This window comes from Cupressus sempervirens, chromosome 9, assembly GCF_028749045.1.
Source record: "Cupressus sempervirens isolate cs-2001-9-10 chromosome 9, ASM2874904v1, whole genome shotgun sequence".
Classification (NCBI taxonomy): Eukaryota; Viridiplantae; Streptophyta; class Pinopsida; order Cupressales; family Cupressaceae; genus Cupressus; species Cupressus sempervirens.
The window spans coordinates 703019089-703034461 of record NC_143126.1 but is presented as its reverse complement, the minus strand read 5'-3'; positions in this window follow the sequence as shown (position 1 = coordinate 703034461).

The window sequence follows — 15373 nt, the reverse complement described above, 5'->3', positions numbered from 1 at the left end:
CCTCAAAAAGCCCAACCACTAAGTCATGAGTGCTCTTACAAAACATAAAAGAATCTTACAAGCCCACTCACTACTCTTACACCCATCTTCCACACTCTTCCCTCTTCCACACTCATTCCTCTTACATCCCTCTTACATACTCAACCCCACTCATCATGCCTTTAACCAACCCTTTACCCTACCCTCTCACACTCATCCTCCTTGTGACAAGTTTCACCTTCCCATTGGTGCTAAACAAGCACAATCCATGTGCTCCCCTTTGAGTGCATCTTAGCCCTCCTTAAGCCTTCATCCATCCTTGCATCTAAGCCCTCCATCCCTCTACCCCTTAGCCTATAAATTGAATCCCATCCCAAGCCATTTCATCAATAATCTTTGAGCTAAAGTTACCATGCTATTTTGAGAACCAAAGCCATCAATCTTACCCTTATAATTCCAAATTGAGAGCTCACAAAGCTACCAATTTTCCATTACCCATCTCCATTGAAGCAGCTTTTGAGCATCTTGAGCATACATCCACAGCAAAAGGACACATCTACAGAATCCAAAAAGCATGGAGTGTTTTCTCTTTTGAGGTTTGCACTTCTTGTTTGCTTTCTTTGTCTAAGCATATATGCAAATTTAGTTTTTGGTTTGTGAATGTTTACTTTATTTGTTAACGTTCTTTGCATACTAAATCTTGTTCTACATCCACCATCAAACTCTTCATATTTTGAGAACTAGTTTCGATGAGAGGTCATATGAAATGATGCACCTAAGTCAACCAACCACACATCATTAGATGCATGGGATGCCAAAGCTATGATAAGTGCATCGCCATCTTCTTGACATCTTTCTGAAGCTGAATCTAAACCTTTCTTCTTCTTCTTCGGCTCTTTGCAATCTTTACAAAAGTGCCCAGGTTTATCATAGTTCCAACATTTTTCCTTGGACCTATTGGAAGTCTTTGACTTCCCATGGGATTTGGATCTACCCTTATTGTCATTTTTCTTTCCTCTTTTTGTGGATCTCCCATGAACAGCAAGGGCATATTTTTCTAAAATAGAAGCCTTTCTTTTCATCTCCATTGATAGCATCGAAGACACCACATCATCCATTTTGAAGGTGACTAATGTGCTTCTAAGAGCCATCACAAGATGGTCCCATGAATCCAGTAAAGAACACAAAAATGTGTAGCAACGATCCTCCTCCTCTAACTTGACACCAATTGATGTCAACTATGCAACCAATAGATTAAATGCATTTAAATGATCTATTAAGGATCCACTTTCCTCCATTCATAGAGAGTAAAACTTCTTCCTCAAGAACAACTTGTTCACCAAAGACTTGGCCTGATGTGTGGCCCCAAGTCTTTCCCACAAACTATATGTGGTTTTCTCATCTAGAACATTCAGAAGGACTGCATTGATTAAAAAAAGTCTTATGAGACCCTTAGCTTTATGATCTTTGATATCCCAATCTACTTGAGCTACAGTTGCTAGTCTTGTAACATTTGAAGTCACTTCCCATAGGTCATGATCTTCCAACATGTCTTCCATCTTGAGTTTCCACAACTTGAAATTAATGCCATTAAATTTCTCCACCTCCATTCTTCCATATGATGAACTTGCCATTTCAATCTGCAAATAAGATTTAGGATGCTCTACACAAGACTCCCACTCAACTTGAGATTAGCTCAAAAAACCCTACCCAACAACTAGGATCAAAAGTTGATTAGGCTCTGATACCACTTGTAAGGAAACTCAGGTGCAAAAATAGCTTCCTACACTAATCTCTTAAGAGAAGTATGGTGCAAATCCTATTAAAATATTTTACACTTACAGATTCAACATCATGTAAACAACAATATTTCAACCAAGCAAGCATAGAGAAAATATATAGAGAAAGAAACACATAACACAAAGATTTTCCAGTGGGGAAAAACCTTTTGGTAATACAACTCCACCCCTCCAAAACCCTCACAATGTATTATCTTCAACACAAGGTTGTAATACACTTGCAATACAAGTTCAACAATGACAACAGAAGACTCTAGTAGCAACTCACAGTACCAACAATACACTACTTCACATCCACCTCTTCCCAACCCTAAAAATGCTTATAGCATGCACTTCACTTTTAGTGCTCCTCCCAAAGGTAACTGTATTAGGGTTTTACCATTCTTCGAGAAAATAGGAACCCTAAAATTTTTTGAACCCCACTATTGGGGTAGAGTGTATAGTACTCAAAATTATCAGTTGCAACATGTCTTCACATGTCATTAAATCTTCCTAACATAGCTCTTACATGTCATAGGAATCTATCATAACTATTTTAGCTATGATCTCCTTATACACAATTAAAGATGCTGACACATCAACATTATTTACAAGAAATAAATTTTATAAAAAAAAAAATAAGAATAGGAATTATCCAAGGTTGAGACACCTTATTCCTAACAATCTCAAGTCTCAAGTGGTTAAACTCCTTCTAAGAGAATAAAGCTCTGATACCAATTTTTGGAAGTTTATTGGGAAACTATGATATAAAGAGGGAGGGGTGAAGCATGATCACTAAAAATTTTAACCTTAAAGAAATGTTAAATGCATTCACCACTTAATCCATCTCATATCTAGATCATGCATAATATAACCTTAAACTTCAAATGCTGAAATAAATATAACTATGTATCACATCCATCAACATGAAAATGTAAACACATAACACATAACATGGTTACCCAAAAACCCTCCAATGTGAAGGTAAAATTAGGGTGGGGATGACACCAATAAATCTTCACTACAATAATAAAAAAGTTAGCCTATTAGGGCTGCAAATTTGATCACTTTTGATGATCTACCATATGAGGGGTCTACCTTGTTAAGAGATTTACAAGAATGTTAGGTCTACCTTGATTAAAGTATTCAAAACTCACAATGAAGTAAGAACTCTATTAAGATATTTACATAGGCTTGTTAGCACCACTTTATTATGAGATTTACCTTGATTCACTTGCCAAAGTGATTCAGTACATGATTCTTTGGTGGACACTTACAATGCCAATTAAAAATCTTGTCTTTCCAATCTCTAGTTTGATTTCCTATCTCATATATCTTTTCTTTTATCTTCATTGGTTCATTAGGTCAATATACTCTGTTACTTCACAACTTTGCTTGCAACCTCCAAAACCTAACTCCTTTTTATAAGAATTCATTATACTTCACATATTCTCACATCTACCACAAAATAAGGTTTTGGATCTGCCCTTATAAATACTTCTATATAGTCTTCTAAAATAAAATCAATAATCTAGATGTTTCCCTTTTTGGCCTATTCATCTGATTCATTATCATTCCTTTATAGGGATTGATGATCCATGTCAAAATGCATAACAACTTTTGTAAAAAACTCTATGATCATTAAATTTTATTTACATATTGACTCAAAATGGTTTACCTCAAAGTTTGTAGGATTTCTGATATTCTTGTACAAACTATATTACTTGACACATATTTTCTCTAATGCTTGGTCATAACTAATCTTCTTGTTTCCACTTGTCATTAACTAGCTATAAACCTTCTATATGGCTTTACATTCACTTTCCTTATTTTTCCCAATATTTACTAAACTCAACTTCCATATGAATAGTCAATGACCATAGACTTTCTTAGCTCCTATAGAGTTATATATTGTAGACACTCAAAAATGGTTTGTGTCTATAGTTTCATCACATTTTTGTATGTACTCATCCCATTTTCCCATTTCACTAATGTTGATCTTTTGGAAAAACTTGAATATCACCCAAAAATGTTTTGACAAAATTCTTCATCATTTATATCCCCTTTTGCATCATTTGTAGATCATTCCATAATCATATTAAATCAACCTAGAATCATACCAAATCAAACTAAAATCACCTCAAATTAACTCAAAATCACCCAAAATTAGTCTTAATAAACCTTGAACATGCCAAACATCCCAGATTTACCATAATTTGCCTAATCCTAGGCATTTTCATATCTCTCAGTGCCTTGAAAACTATCAAAACCTATCAAACTTATCAATCTAACCTTTTTACTATCATGGCTCTCAGTGTTAGGTCAAACTGTCATTCACATCATCTGGTCTTTGACATTTTCAAGTCTCTCAGTGTTAGATCATGGCATTATCATATCAATTTAATAACATTGATAGTGTTCATCGATGTTATTATGATCAACCCTATCAATCAAATCTCAATCCTATATAATTTAAAATGTTAGTTAAATGTTACACGTCTTTAATCCATGCAATATTTTCTTGGCATGTTATCGATCTTAATCAACCAATCAATTTAATCATGGCTCTAATCTATCCACCATCATCCTAGTCAATCTACATAATCATCTCATTTCATCCTGTAATTATCAAATCAAATTGGTGAATCATCTACTAATTTCTCTATAGGATTAAATAACCCATAATTTAATCCTATGTCATTCCAATCATTTCCCATCTCACATTACTAATCATTCTTTCTAATTAACATACTTAATTAATTAATATTATTAATTAACTGATTCATCATTCACAAAACTTTGGGAATTCACAATTCCCACCTCTATTTCCAAAATTACTAATTTTCATTTGTGTGGATATATGAGTTTTTAATTCAAATATTCCACATAATCTTGACATCATCATGATACATGGTCATGAAATATCATAGATGCTCCATTTACACTTGGCTAAGATATTTCATAATCCATATATTATTATTTCCTTACACATATCTATTTTTACCCTTCACAATCATAGATTCTTTTCTATAAATGGCTTTGAGGTGTCACAATGCATCATAGATCCTCCTACATCTTTAGCAATGTTGACTTCCATGTGTCATAGAATCCTACAAGTGGCTTATAGATTTAATATGCACGTCATAGATTCTCCTCCATTTATAGTCAAGTTGTCTTACATGGTTCATAGAATCTTACATTTGGCATCTTTTTTCATATGTGTCATAGATATCTAGAAGGAATCTCATACCAAGTTGCACATTCAAGGTGACAAGTACAATGCTCTCCTCTTGTGTGTGGGCTATAAATTGAGCCTTCTTACTCCCATTTTTGGTCCTTGAGTCCTTAGTCCTTAATCTCTTGAGTTTAAAACCACTATTCTAGTATTCTCATAGCATTATCATATCATAATATTTGGCTTTTCAATTGTGTGCATTGTAGGAAATTGGAGTTACATCATATGTAGAAGAAAGAAGGACATGGGAGCTACAACTAAAGTGAGAGATTATACTTTATGTTGCTTTCTTTATTTTGGTTGGCTTTCCTGGTAGACTAGAGGGTATTGATTGATTTTTGTGATTTTCTCATAGTATGTTAGATATTAGCTCATTTTCTAGTTTTACAATTGCTTAACCCATATATTATTCACACTTCACCAAGCATTCTTAGAAATAACTAACTACACCCTTCTAGGCCCCAAGTGCACTAAGGGAACATTCTACACTATCTAGGTGCAATTGGATAGGAAGGATGCAAAATTACAAGTTTTGGTCTTGTTTAGGTATCATTTCCCCATAGTATGCTTCTACTCTCCCAACTTCACCTAAAAACTACCAACTACACCCTTTTGGGCCCCAAGTGCACCATGGGAATAGTTTGCACTATCTAAGTGCACTTGGGGGCCTCCTGAGTCATTCTAGCCTTCTAGGGTGTAGTCTTCTCTATCAAAGCATAGTTGGTCCATAGATTGAACCTATTTTGGTCAAATCTACATCTAGGGTTTTAATTTCATTCTAGGACCTAGTGCAGATGATTTTTGTTACTAATGATTTATTTTTTGAATGTGGTGATCATTGGGAGAAGACATTCATTGAAAAACAACTAATACTTATTTGTAGGATGTTATTGAAGACCCATGTGCTTGTCTGAACTCTATGTGTAGTTTTTCTAGATTAGACAACACTTTTTTTGGTGCACTAAAATGAAATTTATATACTACTTATTATCTATGCCTTATTTAGAACCCTAGGAGTTGCATGTACATATCCTCTACCCTTGCCATTTGTGGATCTTGGGTGCAAGAGAAATCCTTGCAGTTTCTATAAAGAGGCCTACCTTGGAATCAAGACTCACCACTTTGTGAGCCCCAAGGGACAACCTAAAAGTGGTAATGGGCCAAAGCTAGGCCAACATTCCAACTCCTATAAAAAAAACTTGACATGGTTAATGTTGTGTTAGTGGTATTTCTACGTGATAGCTCTCCTCTAGTACCCTTTTGGTGTGTCAAACCTTGGTTCTTGGGGCTAGGAGACCTTCTGAGGAATTTTATCATTCAATTTCCAAATAGAATGCCCACACTAAATACTTTTCTTAGAGGCCAAAAAACTTTCTATCCACTAGCTTAAGGGGTTAATCCATGCCCATGAAAACATTCCACATACTCACAATCCTTAGTAGAGGCAATAGTCCATTGGGAACTGATGACCCTTGGGATTTAGATCTTGGTAGCCTTGAGAAGTGAGTGTGCTATAAGGTGGAGTCTATGGTGTCAAGAAACTAGGTTTTGTGCTCTAGATAAGTGTGACTAGACTTCAATTTGAGTGGGAATTCAATGGATATAGTCTTAAAGCATAGGATGTGGTACATCTTTTCACTTTAACAATAGATATTCTTGTTTATTATGTCTTGCATGTGTGGATAACATTAATCAAGATAAAGACAAATTTGAAAATTTACAACTTGGATTCTATAAATAATTACCAAAGAATTATAACTCTTGTTGAAACATTACAACCTTTATCAAAATATTGCAAACTTTGTCAAAAAGACTTGAAAACTTGGAAAAAATGGCAACTTGTAACCTTAGTAGTGCTTGGCATGATCTAGATTCCACCTTTTATAGCATCCACTTACATCTTTCATTCTTTGAAATTCATGCTTACATCCTCTAGGCCTCATATTACATCCCTTATCATTCATATTGCATTCCTTAGGCTTCACTTTGCATCCCTTTCTCCTTGCATTTTAGCCCCAAATCTACAACTTGTATCTCCAAACCTTGCATTCTTGCATGCTAAGCCTTCATCTTGCACACTTTAACCCTCATTATATTTTTCCTTACCATAATTTTACACCTTTATTCTAGTCCTAGCTCTATTTTCTATCATTTAGCTCTCTAGAACAATAATTTGGAAATCACAGAACCCAAAATCACCCTAGTTTTAGTCCAACTTACCAACTATGCTTTGAAACTAACAACTATTTTCAAACTAGCCCAAAGTGCAATAGGGGCATAGTTGGATCTATCTAAGTGCACTTGGTCACTTGGAAACCCATTTTATACTTGTAGCCATCATTTTGGGACTTTAGGAGTCTCATTAGGTGCCTGGATAGGTCCCTCTTTCTCAACATGTCCTAAACTACATTCAGCATCTCCTAACCTTCATTGTGTACACTTTAGGCTTTATTCCTTAGTTCATATCCCTAATTCTACATATTCAACCTAATCCTAACATCATCCCTAGAAACTTAGCTCTCTAGTATAGCAATCTAACAATCACCTAGTACAAAATCAACATACATTCAACCCAGTCTCCCAACTATGCCATGAAACTACGAACCACACTCTAACTAACCCAAAGTGCACCATAGGAATAGTTGGTGTTTTTGGAGTTCACTTTGTGCTATCATAGTTTACTTGGTTACTTGCATGACCAGTTTAGGCCACCATACTACATTTTGGGACCCTAAAATTGCATCCAGAATCCCCTATAAGACCTCATTTTGCACATCACCCAAAACATCATCTTGCACCCCAAACTTCATTTTTCATCTTAGGTCATTTTCATAGTTATATAAAATCATGATAACTATCATTTTGATCACCCTAAACCTCATTTTTTGATGTTGTAAAAGGAGATGTCCTAGCCCCCAACAAATAACCACACAATGAAAACACAACAACAGATAACAACAATGCAAGATCTGATACCAAATCACGACTCTTTATTCATATAATAACTATTTACATGCAATATTCCTAGCTATAAGGACTTTCAGCTTAGGGACAAATACAACAATAATTACAAAACAATTCTGCAAGATCCCTCAAGATCCAATCCCAACTCTAGCTAGTCTAGATCCACACTCTAGTAGAAACCTCCAGGATCTCAAATTGTGCTCATAAGCCACCAAGAAACCTCCTTGTTTCTAATCTATAGCCACTAGCTCATTAATCCAAACTTGCAACTCTACCACAATCCTACTTTAAACTACCCCACATTCAGTTCTTTGTCCACAAACTCTAGAAAAATTACACTTTAGCTACTCTCAAAACTCACTCCTAATGAATGATTAAAATACTCCACAAGACCCCCTACTTATACCTAACTAAGCCACAAGTCATCCTAGAAACTAAAAATTAAATAAACCCCTTACATTAAATTCATATTTAAGCCACACGTTGGCTCACAACAAATATTAAATACAAAATATTAACCCTTGCATTAACCTATAGTTAGCACGTGATAACCACACAAATACTTAGGACAAGCCCCAAGTTTACAATATAGATTTAAATGCACATAGGAGAGATAACAAAAAAAAAAGAAGGTCCACACAAACTTCTAGATGTATCCTCATCCTGATCATATACTACATACATTAAATTCACCAAGAACTCCAATTAGCACCAATAGAAAGCCAAGTGAAAAACTCCCAAACATCACTGAGATCCCACAAGCATTTCCAAGTTCCAACACATGCCGAGCACAATAGACCATGCCAAGCTCCCAAACCATGCTGAGCTCCATAGACCATGCAGAGCTCCCAGAGCATGCTAAGCCCCATTCAAAGAACCTTCCAAAGAAACTATCAAGCCTCCTCCCATGAACTCCAAAGTAGTCACCAAGAAAACCCAAGATTCTTTTGTATCATTTTGTAGCTAAAATGTTTGAACTTAATAAAAAATTAGAACAAATTATGAGTCCTAGAGTATCTCCTAATGTTGATGGATGATGGATCTTGACTAGTTCTTTTGTCATTTTTATCATTTTATTTGGTTAAAATATATTTTTCTTGATCAATTTGACCTTGTCATTTTTATCAACTCTATCTTTTTGTCTTTTATCTCTATTTAGTCAAGATCCAAAGTCCATCATCACAAGGTTAAATTCTTTGACAAAATACTTTCCAAAGATTTGATTCTAAGTTCAAAACCTTGCATAAACCCTTGTCATAGCATTATCACATTCTTAGTCTCCCTTAATGTCATTTTGATTAATCCTAGTTTCATATCCCATTCATCTTGTATTGTCCAAAACCCTAGCATCATTTCCAACATCAAACCCCATCAACTTGCCTATCAATCAACTTGTCTTCTTCATCACATATCCCCATTTTGCATGTCCTAAATATCATTATCAACCTTATCACACCTTCCCTTTCATAATCCAACTTCCAAACATCGACCTTTGACATCCTTCTTAAGTCTAAGATCCAACCCTAATCTTCATTTTGCATACCATAGAGTCATTTTCATCCCCTTTAGTCAAAATCCAAAATAACATTCACATTTGCATTTGCAACTCTTTCTCTAGGAATTTGCATCTTAAATATCAAAACCCTAGGTCATTTGGCTCTTCCTTAGGTTGGATAACATACCTAAACCCCTAAAAATCTGAAAAATTCTCATCTCTTGCATACCCATATCCTAATTATGAAATTTGTGCCTATTTTACCAACTACATACCTTGAGAGCCCCAAGTGCACCAAGGGCATAATTGGTAGGTTTAGGGTATAGTTGGTAGTTTCAAAGTGCACTTAGTAATTAAGTATTTAATTTTAGGTTCCAGAACCCTAGATTTCATCCTCATATCTTGTATTGCATCCCTAAACCCTAGAAAACACTTAGAAGCACTCAAATAATTCACACTCTGCATTTCTATCACCCTACCACATCTTTTTACCAACTTCTTACTTTTAGTGCCCCAAGTACACCAATGGTGCACTTGGTACTGGTGTAGTGAACTTAGTAGTTTAGGTACACACTTGGGAGATAGAGATTCTATTTAGGGTTTCCTCCATTGCATTTACATCCTTCAGTATCATGCCAACACTTACATGAACACAATAAACTCAAAGACCCAAAGAACAATATCAACCCTTATTTTCTAAGGTACAAACACAACCAAAACCTCATCCAAAACCAAAGAAGAGGAAGAAATCCCAATAAACACTTGACAAAGATCATATATAAGTCTCACAACCTTTACATGTGGACCCATTGAGCATATACCCACAAAACCCTCAAAATCAAGAAATGGAACAACCAACCCTATAAAATACATCTACTATGCGGTTTCCTTTAAACACTTCTCCTAGACATAGAATGGTTCAATGGAGCTCTAACTTTGAACCCATATTTGTACCGATACCACCCAAAGGTAGAAGTGTGCCAACAACACTCAAGGATGAACAAACACACTCCTTCAAATTCAACAAACCCAACACAAGTACCTTCAACCCCAACATATCAAACATTAAAAAAGTTATTGTACAACTAAGTGATGACTCTACCACAAATTATGACACCACTAATGAAGAAATGGCTAAGACTTGCCAAGAAAAGAATTTTAGTAAAAACTTTAAACTTCTAGCAGTCCAAGAAATTGTCAAATTTAATCCAAATTTGGAGGAACCTAAGTGCAAACATAAAAACAACCCACTACTCAAAAAGATACAACCCATGATTAATTTGGACTTGGACAAGTAAAAAAAACCTTTGGAATTTTTTCAACACACATATGACACCTATAAGACCTCACCAAGAATCAACCTTTTGTTCAAAGATTGGTTTGATGGTATCTTACATTCATGACCAAGTTTGTCATTGATGTCACCACAGCATGTTTGATGTCTTCTATGGTATCTAATAGAAGAACAACATAAAGATCAAGATGGTATTGATGGCTAGTTGACCATGATAACCACCTAATGTTATGGGAGATACTTTGGAGTATTTGGTATATGTAGTTAATATCAAAAGTAGAAAGGATAAGTCTAGAAGAAGCTACGTAAGTTTTGGTGATGTATGTTATGAGATAGAGTCTATAGAGACATGTTCTAGTAAACTTGTTATATCTCTTAGTAGAGTTGATATCTTAATGATTGAGGTTGAAGAAATGAAGAATACATGTTGAGGAGGACATGGCTAAGCTTGTTCATCATAATATTGTGTGTACAAAAAGTTATTCAAGTTGCAAGATAGAAGATTAAGGTTATTACTAAGCATAACAAGTTCTTAGTGAGGTCCTATAATAATTAATTGAGAAGGAATATCGCTGACTTAGGGATTTGTTTTATGGACTTGGTATAAAGGAAGGACATTTTTCTTTATCATGATGTATGTGTATATGGATGAATGTGAATTGTGAATGTTAGAAAGTAGCAGAGAGTATGAAATATGAAGTTGAGCAAAGTAGTGTGGAAGTGAAGGAAACTTCATCATGAGGTTTAGTTGATTGATCCAAAGTTTGGTATTTGGATCTAGGATTTGTGACCTAGTCTATAAGGTTTGATAGTGATTGGTCTAGTTGAAAAGATAGAGGAAAGTATAGGGGAAAGAAGAAGATACTAGTAAATTGCTTGTTTGAGCAGCAAGCTCTTCTTATAGTTGAAATTGCATGTTTGGGCAGTGGGCTCTTCTTGCATACATTATACCACAACTCCTAACAGGGATTTAAAGTCTCCTAATAGGAACTCATTGTACTAAATGTTTTGATAGACTCTTAATAGGGTCTATCCTCTAACAAGGAATATTTATATTAGTACATCATCTTGTGGGCATCATTCCCATTGGGGTTTTCCCTTTCATCAAGGGTTTCCCTAGTCAACATATTTGGTGTAATTGTCTATGTGAATCTTTATATGGTTTTTGTCTACTTTAGTTAAATAGTTAAGTTTGTTTAAAGAAGATAAATTTTATAACTATTGGATAATTGATTCACCCCCCCCTCTTAGTTATCTTGGTGGACTATTGTTTCTAATAATTGGTATTAGAGCATTGTGTCCTTGAAGAAAAAGTTTAACAGCTTTGGGAGACCCATGGTGAACATGTTTAGGAAAGATAGTCCAAAGTTTGATAGAACAAACAATGATAGCTGGAAGGAAAAGATGAAGACACATTTTTTGTGTATGGGTCCAAGATATTGGATCTTGACAAAATCAACAAAGAAAATCATTGAAGAAAAAAAAAATTCTAAAGCAGAAAGATATCTTTTCATGTGTGACATGAGAGCTAGGGAAGCACCATTGGCTATACTTCCTAAAATTGAGTACAATGAGGTAAAATCATTTTCTACTTCACATTTGATTTGGAAAGATTTGGAAAATAGTTTTGAAGGTAATGCATATTCTAAGAATTTGAGGGTACAAAGGTGGATTTGTGTGTTTCAAGATGCTAGGATGATGGAAGATGAATCTATAAGAACATATATAGGTAGGATATCAAAAATTACTATATGTATTAAAGCTCAAGGAGGAAAAAAAGAAGAAGATGAGGTTATATGGAAGATATTGGAGATTCTAACACAATCATTCAAGCTAGCCGTTCAAATGATACAGTTGTTGATATCATGTGCCAAATATTTCACAAAGGAGACATTGCTTGGAAGACTTGAAGTAGTTAAGAATGAACTAAGGTAGTCTGGAGAATTGACCAAAATAGAGACAACTTTCAATGCCTTGAATATTTGACCTAACCTATCAAGGAGCACAAGTGCTAGAGGAGATTTTGCTAGCAACAATAGATCTAAGGAAAATAGAAAGATTGATGAAGCAGTAGCCCTTTCTAGTAAGAAGAGAAAAAGGAGGTAAGAAAATCTTTAAATGTTGGACTTGTGATGAATATGGTCATTATGCATCTAAGTGTCCTAAAAGGGAGAAAAAGTATAAGGGAAATCATAAGGCTAGAAAATATAGAGATTGTTTGTATGCAAATGAAGACAATGATTCTGATGATCAAGAATTAAGTGCTAGTGATGATGAAAGTGGATTTGTGGCAATTAAAGAAGAAATTCTAGAGAAGGTAGGTTTGGTATCGCATGTTGAGAAGAAATTTGATTGGATAATTGATAGTGGTTATTCACATCATATGACTGGTGACATGAACAAGTTTGTTGACTTCAAAAGTCAAGATGGAGGAATTATCAAAGTGGAAAACAATGCAACATGCCAAGTAAAAGGTATTGGGTCTATTACCCTTGATGGTAAAACTAATATTAAAGATGTATAATTTGTTGATGGTTTAAAACATAATCTTTTGAGTTTTGGATAACTAGTAGACAAAGGTTATCAGTTGTAGTTCACATAAAAGACATGCATGATGAAAGATAAATATGGGAAGGTAATTGGAATAGGAACTAGATCTAGAGGTAATATATTTCAATTGAATCCTACTGAAATGACATGTTTAGTTGCAAAGGTAGATGATAGTTGGTTATGGTGTAAGAGATTCTATCATATTAACTTTGATAGTATTGTGAGGACTAGTAAAATGTTTGATGTTAGAGATTTGCTAAAGATTACAAAGCCTACTAACATAATTTTCAAGGAGTGTGTTTTGACAAAGCATAATAGAACTTCTTTTCCCAGCAAGAAGTTTACCACTACAATGAAGTTGGAGATTGTACACATAGATCTAAATGGTCTTATAAAGACTAGAGGATTCTATGGTGAAAGGTATTTTAAGATTCTAGTTGATGATTTGTCTAGAATGATATTGGTTGCATTTCTTAAAGAGAAATTTGAGGCATTTGACAAGTTTAAGATATTCAAGAATAGAGTTGAGAATGAATCTGGTGTAAAGATTAATATGTTTAAGATCAGATAGAGGAGAATTTACTTCACATGAGTTTAACATGTTTTGTGAGAAAAATGGAATTAAGAGACAATTAAGCTCCGAGAACTACTAAACAAGATGGTGTTGCAAAGAAAAGAAACAAGTCTATTACACAAGTTGTAAGAGCTATGTTAGAAGAGAATGATGTATCCAAGACATTTTGGAGAGAATTTGTGAATACAATAGTCTACAGTATGAACAAAGTACAAGTTAGGAAGGACACAAACAAGACACCTTATGGACGATGGTTTGGTCACTCACCTAAAATTAAGTACTTCAGAACATTTAGAAGTAAGTGTTACATAAAGAGAGATGATGACATTGGTAAGTTTGATGCTAGAAGTGATGAAGTTATGTTTCTTGGTTATTCATTGAAAAGAAAGGCTTATAGTTGTTATAATTAGAGAACTAAGTCTATTATGGAAAGTGAAAATGTGAGAATTGATGAGAAATTTAGAGCACAAGAGATAATAGTTTATTACAATTTAGATGATGGTGTTACTAAGCCAAGGAATGATGATGTTACTAAGCCAAGAATTGAGATGGTAACTCCTAGTTCTAAAAAGAACATGATAAATAATCACCCATACAAATATATCATCATAAACAAAGACAAAGGTATGATGAAAAGAAGTAGAGTGAATGAAGAAATATGCTTGATATCTCAAGTTGAGCCAAAGAATGCAAATGAAGCATGTAAAGATGATTATTGGAAGCAAGCTATGAAAGAGGAATTGGATCAAATAGTAAATAATGAGACATGGGAATTTCTCCCTAGGCTAGAAAATAAGAACGTGACAGGAACTAAATGGGTGTTTAGGATTAAGATGAATAAGCAAGGATAAGTTATAAGAAACAAAGCAAGATTGGTATGTAAAGGTTACTCATAGGAAGAAGGAATAGACTTTAAGGAGACTTATGCTCCAGTGGCTAGAATAGAAGATATAAGATTATTTTTATCCTATACAACGCATAAGAAATTCAAAGTATATTAGATAGATGTCAAGTCAAAATTTTTGAATGGAGAAATTGAAGAAAAGGTATAAATTGAGTAGCTTGAAGGATGTCCTTTGAAAAATAACAAGGAAACAGTATGCAGACTGAATAAAGAATTGTATAGATTGAAGCAAGCACCTAGAACCTAGTATGTGAGGTTGGACAAGCATTTGAAAAATCTTAGACATAGAAAAGGTATGGCAGATAGTTATCTATATTGGAAAGAAACTAATGTTGGTAATATTTTTTGATGAAATTATATTTGGAGGAAATGATGAAGAAATTGAGAAGTTTGTAGAAGAAATGAAGAAAGAATTTGAAATGAGTATGATAAGAGAAATGAAATATTTCCTAGGATTATATATAGTATAGAATAAAGGAGGAATCTTTATTTCTCATTCTAAGTACTTGAAGGATTTGGTGAAATTTTTTGGTTTGGAAACATGTAAACCTCTTGGAACACCTATGGTAAATAGACACAAGTTATCTACTAAGGATGAGA